The sequence below is a fragment of the Cryptotermes secundus genome, unplaced genomic scaffold (assembly GCF_002891405.2).
Source record: "Cryptotermes secundus unplaced genomic scaffold, Csec_1.0 scaffold899, whole genome shotgun sequence".
Classification (NCBI taxonomy): domain Eukaryota; kingdom Metazoa; phylum Arthropoda; class Insecta; order Blattodea; family Kalotermitidae; genus Cryptotermes; species Cryptotermes secundus.
Window position 1 is genome coordinate 1,203,101 of NW_019731283.1, and position 9,470 is coordinate 1,212,570.

The window sequence follows — 9,470 nt, forward strand, 5'->3', positions numbered from 1 at the left end:
CGCCTGAAGTGCGACAGGCTATTCAAGCCAACTCAAACTTCAAACAAATCCATTTACTTACGCCACCCGGCGTCGTGGTGAAAAGGAAAACAAATACAACAGTAAGTCACTTACTGGCGTTTCCAAATTACAAACACAAGATTATCCTCGCGACTTGATACAACCTTCATCAGGTCGCGAGGGCACTCTTCCCCCTTCGGATACTGCACGGGCCGAAACAGAATTTCACATGCTCAAACAACCTAAACACAAAATTTGGACGCAGCGAAATTACCTGGCTAGAGGTATCGGGAAGAGAGAACGAAGCATTCGTTCAGCTTACCCAGGAAACCTCGCATTGCTTCCAGGAGGGGGGGAGACAAGGTCAGATGACCTGACGTCAGCTAAGGCTTTAAGTGGAAAAAGAGGAACGGCTCGCATCCTGGCGTTTCGGGGGGACTCCAAAGAACTTCACAGGGAAGAACCGTTGCACGGTTCACTACTACAGGCAAAACACCATGATATCCATAGCCACATTTGTAATTTTCACTGTTTCACAAACTCTGATGTTGGTACAGCTTTTATAAAATGCAATTATCTAGATTAGATTATAAGCGGGGACCAAATATTGATTCTAGAAGAACAGGAAACAAAATAGAACAAGAATATTCAAGCATAATAACAAACATCAAGGTCAATCAGCTCATAAAACGAAAATGCTGATCTTCCCCAGAACTTGAGTTATGTATCAGTTCCATCATTACAAAACCAGTGTTAATATTCTGCTCAGCAATTAATAAAATATGGCCACAAACCACTCAAAAGACTACGCAAGGCATGGAGAACTGATGGGAGTCAACACAAACTTTTGTACTGCAAAATTATTTGCAAAGAAAGTAACTGAAACAGTGAAGCTTCATTGGTTAGAGATCACTATGACCAAGCTCATACTTAATAGATCACTGTGGTCGCAGTGCAAGGACCAAGAAGGCCCACCCCTTGTACTAAATTCATACCAATACAGGAAAGTTCTTAACACAAAATTTGTACCTACTTTTAAACTCACCTACAATGCCAAATTTCATGAGCCAAATACAAACTAATCTATACTGTGACGTGCTGTTTTGTAAGTACCTGTAATAATATTAATCTTTTCTTCTAGCAAATAACAAATCATATGAACCTGCATAACATTAGCCCTTCCCTCTCTCTCCAATATGATCCCATAATGGCACACTTCAAATTCTCAATTTCTAACACAAATATTAAGAGTAATCATTATTTTGCACATAATATCAGCATCTATAACCTTGCCATCACATGACAAATCTGTTTCATTCCACAGCATACTAACTGTGTGTTTGTTAATTCTTTCAGTCACAGTGACAGGCTTACATTTACGTTTACAACCACCTCAGAGCTGAAGCACAAATATGTTCCACCATAACCCAACTGCAGAACTGCAGCTGTACCTCTAACAAGAGTCTATATGATTCAAATTTATATATTCACGAAGATGTACGATGAACAATATTTGTCAAGTACACTTGCCTCCTGCTTCCTTCGTCAGTACCGCAACATATAGTTTTTACATCTGTAAGGAAGAAAGTAACACTCAAATTCTGAAATTAAAATATTCTACCATTTCCTAACCTCCCCCTTCTCCCAATATACTCAAACTTTGTGAACATCTCAACTCACATCACTTCACCTTCAGACTCCTCTCCATTCTCTTCTGCAACTCTGCTTTCCTTTAATTCCCTTCTTTTCCTCTAATAGGTGGGGTCTGCAAAGGAAGTGGTGGAAACAGACATCCATCAGGAAGGCAAGAAGAAGCAAAGAAAAATGGTTCAGGAAAATTATGTATGGAGAAGTCAAATGTGGAAGGATGAAGATTCTAAGAAAGTTAGGGAAAGAAGGAAGTGGGAAGGGAAAGTGAAGCAGGGAATGGAAAGAAGGAGATGTAATTAAAGAAATGAAACTGATGGGGTCTTGAAAAGAAAGAGCATCAGCAAAAGGCAATATGGAAGGACAGCAGAAAGGAGAAGTGAGATAGTAGGAGAAATGAGAGCTATGAAGATAGCAAGTAGTGGAATGGGGGAGTTCAGGAATGATATTCATAGAAAGGAAATTAGAAAGGGTCAGGAGAGGAAATAGTAGATTTGAAAACAGTTCAGGAAATTCACGAAGGCAGCATTTACAAAAGAAGGTAACAGAGGAGCTGAGAAGTTCAGGAGTGTAGAGGATGGTAAGTTGAGGGAGAGAAGATGTGAAGTGCAACAGAAATTTTCAGAAATACAGTACTACTACTACTACTACTAGTAGTAGTAGTAGTAGTAGCAGCAGCAGCAGCAGTGGTGGTAGTGGTAGTAGTATAGTAGTAGTAGTAGTAGTAGTAGTAGTAGTAGAATAGTAGTAGTAGTAGTGGTAGTAGTAGTAGTAGTAGTATAGTAGTAGTAGTAGTAGTAGTACTGAAACTGAAAGGCTTCAGAAAACTCAAGCGGAAAAAGTAAAATACAAAATACAAATGGGCAGAAAAGGTTGTGGCAGAAGGGACGAAGGTTAAAACAAATATAAGTATAGGAAGGAACAGTGAAGGAGATCAGGAGAGTAAGTTGGTGACTGTGATGATGATATGCTGTACTGAACTATAATATACCAAACACAGCCTGGTAGAAAAGACAATAAAATGTTCCACAATATACTGTGACATGTCAATTTTTATAAAACACTATTGTGCACACTATTACTTGGTACTATATTCTATTAATTAAAGGGTTCTAAATATCAGGACAGGAATATCACCAACTGCAGAGCCTACATTTCTAAACCACACCACAATCAGCAAGATTAAGGGCTTGCAGGACATTCAGGACTGAAGGAACTGCGACAGCTACTCACTCTTCTAACCTAACTAAAGTTCCTCCCATTCACTAACCACAATATACATGTAACAGCTCATTCAGATGGAAGCTGGACGCTGAATATAAAAAGCAAGAGACAGGTGCATAATAAGGTAAAGCTATCCCTGTAACAGGCCATGAAGGCCCATAGGGTTGTTAAGACATTGAGGCTCCCACAATTTCTATACAATTGGCTCACAGATGGCGTTGAAGCTCTCAGCCTCACACCAGAGATACATAGCAATCATAATACAGAAACTGGAGGACATGCAGCTTTCAAATGCCATCACCCTGTGACTTTCAGTAAATGCTGATCTTGTGTGGAAGCCATACACTTTTCCAGTGTGCGCACAAACTAAAGCCAAGTACCATTAAGTCCAAAGCTGGATACAAAAGGCAGACTGCAGATACTTGATATCTGCAGGTGGTAAGATAGTTTACTATATTGTACTAACGCACAATAAACTGTAGTAAACTGTACTATAATGTACCACACTGCTTTGTACTAAACTATACTACATTAAGAGATATTATTTTATGATGAATTCATGACTATAACACCACAGAAGAAGTGTGCACACAAGTGCAAGAACTAGCACGTGTGTGTCAGTGTGCTCTTGCCTTGAATCCTATTCCCCTGGCCTTCAAAAGGCAGCACTATTCACACATTTGCAAGCATTTCCTGGTTGTTACTTAATTCTGATGTTTGAATGTCACTGAAACTCTGTAAACTGAATGAAAATGTGATGATGAAGTAATTTAATGTAACGCAACATTGAAGCAAAGTTAACTTAGTCTACCTCCTCTTGTTGTGGAATTCTTGCATCCAGAGGCTGCACCATCTCAGAAGCCTCCTGTACATGCCCATCACAGACTATGATCTGGCCTGCAATGCAAAATGGTACAACAAATTATTGGGATGTACATACAAAACAGCATGGGTTTTATTTTTCTTTCATTAGTGGCAAGGATTAACAATAGGAAGTGCTGTTATTTCCTGACTGGCTGATGCCCTGGTTCTAATGAATGCCACCAACCAAGCCTACATGTGGCTCCCCATAACATGAGCTATCACCTGAAAGCAGGAGTTCAAATGGGAATCTCATTTCATACCATTAGACAAAGCACGATATCATTAACCCTGTGTCACAACCCTGCATATGAGACCGAACACATGCTGCTACACTTACTACCTGAAAGCCTTTCCCCCCTTCACCACCTGTCCTGTATACAAGGTCCAGCTGCCTATAGTAGGGACTATGGAGTCCTCCATGCCCTGCCTACTTCCTTACAGTACTGAATTGTGGGGAAGTTATATGAGATATTGGCTGGTTGGGTGGTTTCCAATGGCTGCATTTGGGATCATTTATCCAATTTTGCCTCTTGCTTCCCAATAGAGAGCATTCAAGTTCTTGCTTTGTTGCATCTCCTTGTTAAGATTAGGGCACTGAAGGTGTTCTTTTCTCATAGATGAACCTGGCAAGTTGCACAGTGTACATTCTTCTGTGTTATATATTCTTATCTCACAAAGATGTGCTGCAAAGCAGTCATGTCCTGTAATCAATCGAAAATTTGCAACAGCTTCTTTTCTGTGTTTATTGCCGTTAAAATTTATCAAGTAATGAAATTACATTTCACGATATCTACCGAACAAGGTCAAAAGCGCTGGATTAGAAGAGTGAATGTAACATGACACCTGTGGTACAGGGTGCTCCTCATAGATGCTGCACAATCCTTGCTCACCCACAAACTCAATACAGATTTTCTTCACTGATACAGCTCCTGAACTGCCAATATACTGTAACAATTATGCAGGGCTTTACAAATGGTAAATCTAAACACATTATAAAGGGTGAAACAAAAGGAAGAACGTCAAATATATTGTACAAAATGTGTCCTGTGAGGTTTAGTTTTCAAGATATGCTTCACTGTCAAGTGGCACAATCTATTGAATGATCATCCTTGTTATCAAAGTATCCATCAATAATGCAACAATATAAAAGACATTAGGATTAAGTTTCACATTAAAAAAGTATTTCAATACTTTTTGATGTTAAAATCGTTACATGTCAATAAGATACTAAAAGCATATTCTATACATTAAAAGTGATTATCCAGTTTCTAAAATGTCTCTAGTCATATATTTCTTCTCTTTTGGGGGGACCACTGCACTGTATACTTGTTCACTGTGCCTCCATGCAAGTCAATATTTAGTTCTATCTCATGATCAGAACGCCATCATTGCACTCTATTGCAGCTGTCATAGTTTTTGTGTGTCGTATGTATCACTAGTGCAGGAATTGGGTGATATTAATGAGCTCCACTGGGCTGCAAACCCCGAGACACTATTCAACACATTAGTCTGAGGCAAAGATTACCACTGAGCAGGGGTACGTCTGCTAATGAAAAGGTTCAGAAACACTCAGGGACTGTGACCAGCCTAAATGGGGCAGTGTATATTCTAACAAAAACTGGTACGTGTGTCTGGCATCTGAACACACACACCTTTCAATACAGGAGATTCCTGAACACGCTAGACAGCTGAAGAGTGGAAGACAGAGGAAGATGCTATATATGAGTTTTGTTTTTCCTGTCAAGCACAACAGTTTACCACATAATTCACTCACATTTCACTGTGCATAACACAGTTTACTGGTCGTACAATGATGCAACATGCTTTGGTTCATGAAGCCATCATCAGGTGAAACATTAACAAACCTTATACTATTAAATTATGCCTCTTACATGGATCCACAGAGAGGAAGATGCCATGTGGATCCTGCTCACTCAGGAACTCGATCTCCTTCATCGCTGGGAACAGCTACTCATCGCTGATGCCACCATTCCAGGACTGCCAACATGGACAGCACAGATAAAGCTATACAAATTCTACTCATAAATCTGAGTGCACCATGAAGTGTGTTAACCAATTCACAAGTTTGCTAAATCAAGATGATCCCCTGACACTGAGTTTGGTACTACAGGAGGCATTAAATCTTTAGTGATGCACAAGCTTGCTGCTTGCTCTCCGACCGAACTCATATGCTTCTCACCAATGACTGCTGCTGACATTTCATCAGCTGCAATGATATCAAGTGACAGCAAAATCCTGCAAAATCTCAGTACTCTTTACCATTTCAACAGAGTGCTATAACCAAACACAGAAGAAGACTGGCATTGACACATGTGTGTGGTCTTCTGTCCTTCCCAGCTTCATCCCCCTTGCCTATTTCTGCTGATACACTTTGCACCCTATCCTCCACTAGACTGACTCTACAGCACTCACTCAACAATGGATTATCAGTGAATAGTGAAAAATGGTTGGGCCCAATTTGAGGAACTATTCTGCTACTCAGCAAAACTAAAAAACACCTCCATCAGGATAATAGATCCCAGGGATGAGATGTCTCTATAGAGGCTACTGACTCAAAAATGTTCAGTCTCAGAACTGTATAGATGAATCTCATGTGTTACATACATCCCATACAGGATGTCTTCACAGAACATATAGCAAAGGCAAAGAATCTGTTACATGAGTTTGATTTGTTTTATATTTGATTGTTTCTATTTTGTGTACTATGTATTGTAGCATATAAGTGTACGTACTTTATGTCTAAACAACTTATGTGATGGTGGTTTCCTATTTGTAGTGATGTTTGCCCTCTGAAGATGGTCCACAGAGACCGAAACATGTAAGGGTGTTAAGTTTTCATGTAGTAAAAAACTTACAGGTCACATTGGATGGAGTGATTTATATTTGTAATCTGTTACATGTTTCTATCTCGCTCTGACATCAGTTGTGATGACAGTCTCACCACAGGCACCTCTCCAGAACTGTCAAAGAAATAGTAACAATTATACAATGCTTACATGATCATTAATTATAATCCATCTACAGGTTGGTTATTCAGATGCCTTTTCAAATGATCTTTTCACTAGATATTTTGAACGCTGTCTGCAGTCTCATTAAACCATGCTGTTTGATAAACTCATTCTGTTTCCTTGGTACTGACAGGATAACTAAACCGTGACCCCAGAGGGGGGACCAACCTGGAAATAATGTACATACGGCTGGCTTTCAAACTACAAGAACACATATCATAAACATTACACATGCTCCTACATACCATAACAACTGTCCACTTACTGCAAAATCTTATGTAGACACGTTTTTAAAACTTAATACTGAAATTACATACGCCACACATTCATGAAATTTGGTTTAATTAAATCAAAAACCTCCACTGCCTATCTATGGCTCTGAAGACCTTGCGGACCTTGGCCGCTTTTTCAGTATCTTGCCAGCCGGTCGGAAGGCCGCTACCTAAAACACAGAATAAACGCAAACAGACATTCATGCCTCCAGTGGGATTCGAACCGACGATCCCAGTCTGCGAGTGAGGGAAAACGTTTCATAACTTAGATGACTTGGACAACATTACCATTCCAACCTGCCTCCATTTACAAAAATGGCTACCGCCACGGAATACTAACTACCGAGCATTACTAATAACGCTACAACTGTCCGTGGGTCAATTTAGTAATGGTTTGCAGTGGTAGTAAGTGCCATCTATATGCAAGTCTTACATTTCATGGTTTTAGTTTCGACTTCGGTAGCTTAGTTGCCGTCATATTCTCGACCGTTCTCGACTATTCCTCGGGATCGCTCAATTTTGCGTTTTTGCACTTTGGCCGTTGTCCGGTACTCTATAGAACAGAGGGTTGTTACGTCGATTATATAGAGCTAACCTCAATCACTGCGTTACATTACAATACATTAATCTCACAAAGTAAATTCAAATTTAGTATGGGTTCTGATGATGGTGAATGACACAGAATTACTGGGTTTTTTGACCTTTTCCATCATCCAGAATTCTTGGTAATAGAGAATACGACGTTTCGAAACTGGATCTAAGAGGGAAACATATCCAATTCCAGTTATTGAGATTAGCTCTTTCTAAGGGGCCCTGAAGATGGAAACAGATCCAGTTTCTGAAATGTCGTGTCCTCTATTACCTAGAATTCTGGACCATGGAAAAAATCCAAAACCCCAGTAATTCTGTATACAAAGAAAGCCAATCAAATTATGATACCAAGTTATAAATATCCCTTTACTTGCTATTTTATCACAGCATGGAAGCTCTTCTCTTAAATTCTAATGCTTATTTTGTAACCCTCTATCATTCTGCTGTCTCTCCATGAATACTGAAGCTGAAGCTAGTGGCCAGAGACTGCTTTGGGAGAATTTTCTTGGAATCTCAAAAACATCATATCTCCCCCACAGCCTATCAGGTTTACAATGAACTGACAAGACAAGACAAAATGCAATGAGTTGAGTCCAAGTTTCTGAAAATCATTGTTGCCAGTGAGATAGGCAAGCAGACACACCAGCTCTAGGCAAAAGGGTATGGGGCTATGTCAGAGTGCAACACAACACATTTGGAAAGAAACAGATTCAATCATATACACAGCCACACTATGAGTAACTGCATAGCAATTTTGTTGTATGTTCAGAGACAGCAAGTACATACACGTATATGTTCATGCACTGCAATCAGATACGTGACTACAGGTATCCTAACATTTCTTAGCAGTACGGGCAACAACACATTTGGATACAGTCCACATGTGCAAATATAGGTACAGAAATTTGTTACAATCAGGCACATGTTTGCATAGAGTCAAACGCTTATTAGAAATTGTATGTCAGCATTTTGCTACACCATTTTAATCACCATGTGTGTGAAACATGTTGACTATGTGGTGATCTGACCAATGACTGGTGAAGATGTACTTACTCAAAATAGGAATTAATCTGCAAGGTAGAAGTTCTTACACACAATATTAATAATACAGTTCCATCAACAATGCAACTCCTTTATTCTTTCCCTTTCATTTTCCCTTTTTCAACATGTTTTGGCCCCAACCAGTCATCACCAGGTATCTTAATTTGACAAAACTGTTATGCTGTATTTAACATCACTCATTAACTTCACATGTGACTGCAATATTCCATGCTATTAATTTGTAGTCACAATCTAGCTAACATTAGTTGAATTACCACATGCCATAATTTACTTTGTATTAAAATTCATTAAAATTGTTTCTTTTTTCTTAAAATTCTGTAAAATGTTTTTTACACCTCATAATATCTACTACAAGAGAGGAGAACACCATATGCTGGTGGAGAGAACTATCTACAGACAAGGGGCAAAAAAGTAACAACAACAACAGGCTTACATGTAGAAAACAACAGGTTACTGCTACAATATAAACATCCAAGGAAAGGATCGAAATACATTGTCTGGACAAGTGAACGACATCCTAGTAAGGTGTAAAAAGAATTTTACAAAATTTTAAGAAAAACAACATACATTTTAAATTTTAATGATTTTTAATGATTTCTAGTAAAGAGTAAATTACAGCATATGGTAAGTCAATTAGTGTTAGCTAGATTGTGACTAGAACATTAATATCATAGAATACTGCAGTTACATGTGAAGTTAATGAGTGATATTCAGTATAGTATAACAGTTTTGGTATATTAAGATACCTGATGATGGTGGGATGGGGCCCAAATATGTTGTA

At 38.9% G+C, this 9,470-nt stretch overlaps 1 long non-coding RNA gene across 6 annotated transcripts in view; it reads right to left on the reverse strand.

Annotated features, from left to right (window-relative positions):
- LOC111866953 overlaps positions 1–7,859 on the reverse strand; it is a 13,808-nt gene extending 5,949 nt beyond the window's left edge. The window contains exons 1-3 of one of the 6 annotated variants that reach the window (XR_002843247.2): positions 6,612–7,859; positions 4,579–5,733; positions 3,683–3,768 (exon numbers count right to left, since the gene is read on the reverse strand). This is a non-coding gene — a long non-coding RNA (uncharacterized LOC111866953). Of the gene's footprint in view, positions 1–3,682; positions 5,734–6,611 lie in introns of all 6 variants that reach the window. The other 5 variants (XR_002843249.2, XR_002843246.2, XR_002843248.2 and 2 more) reach the window with 5 other exon arrangements.
- Positions 7,860–9,470: the final 1,611 nt, after the last annotated feature.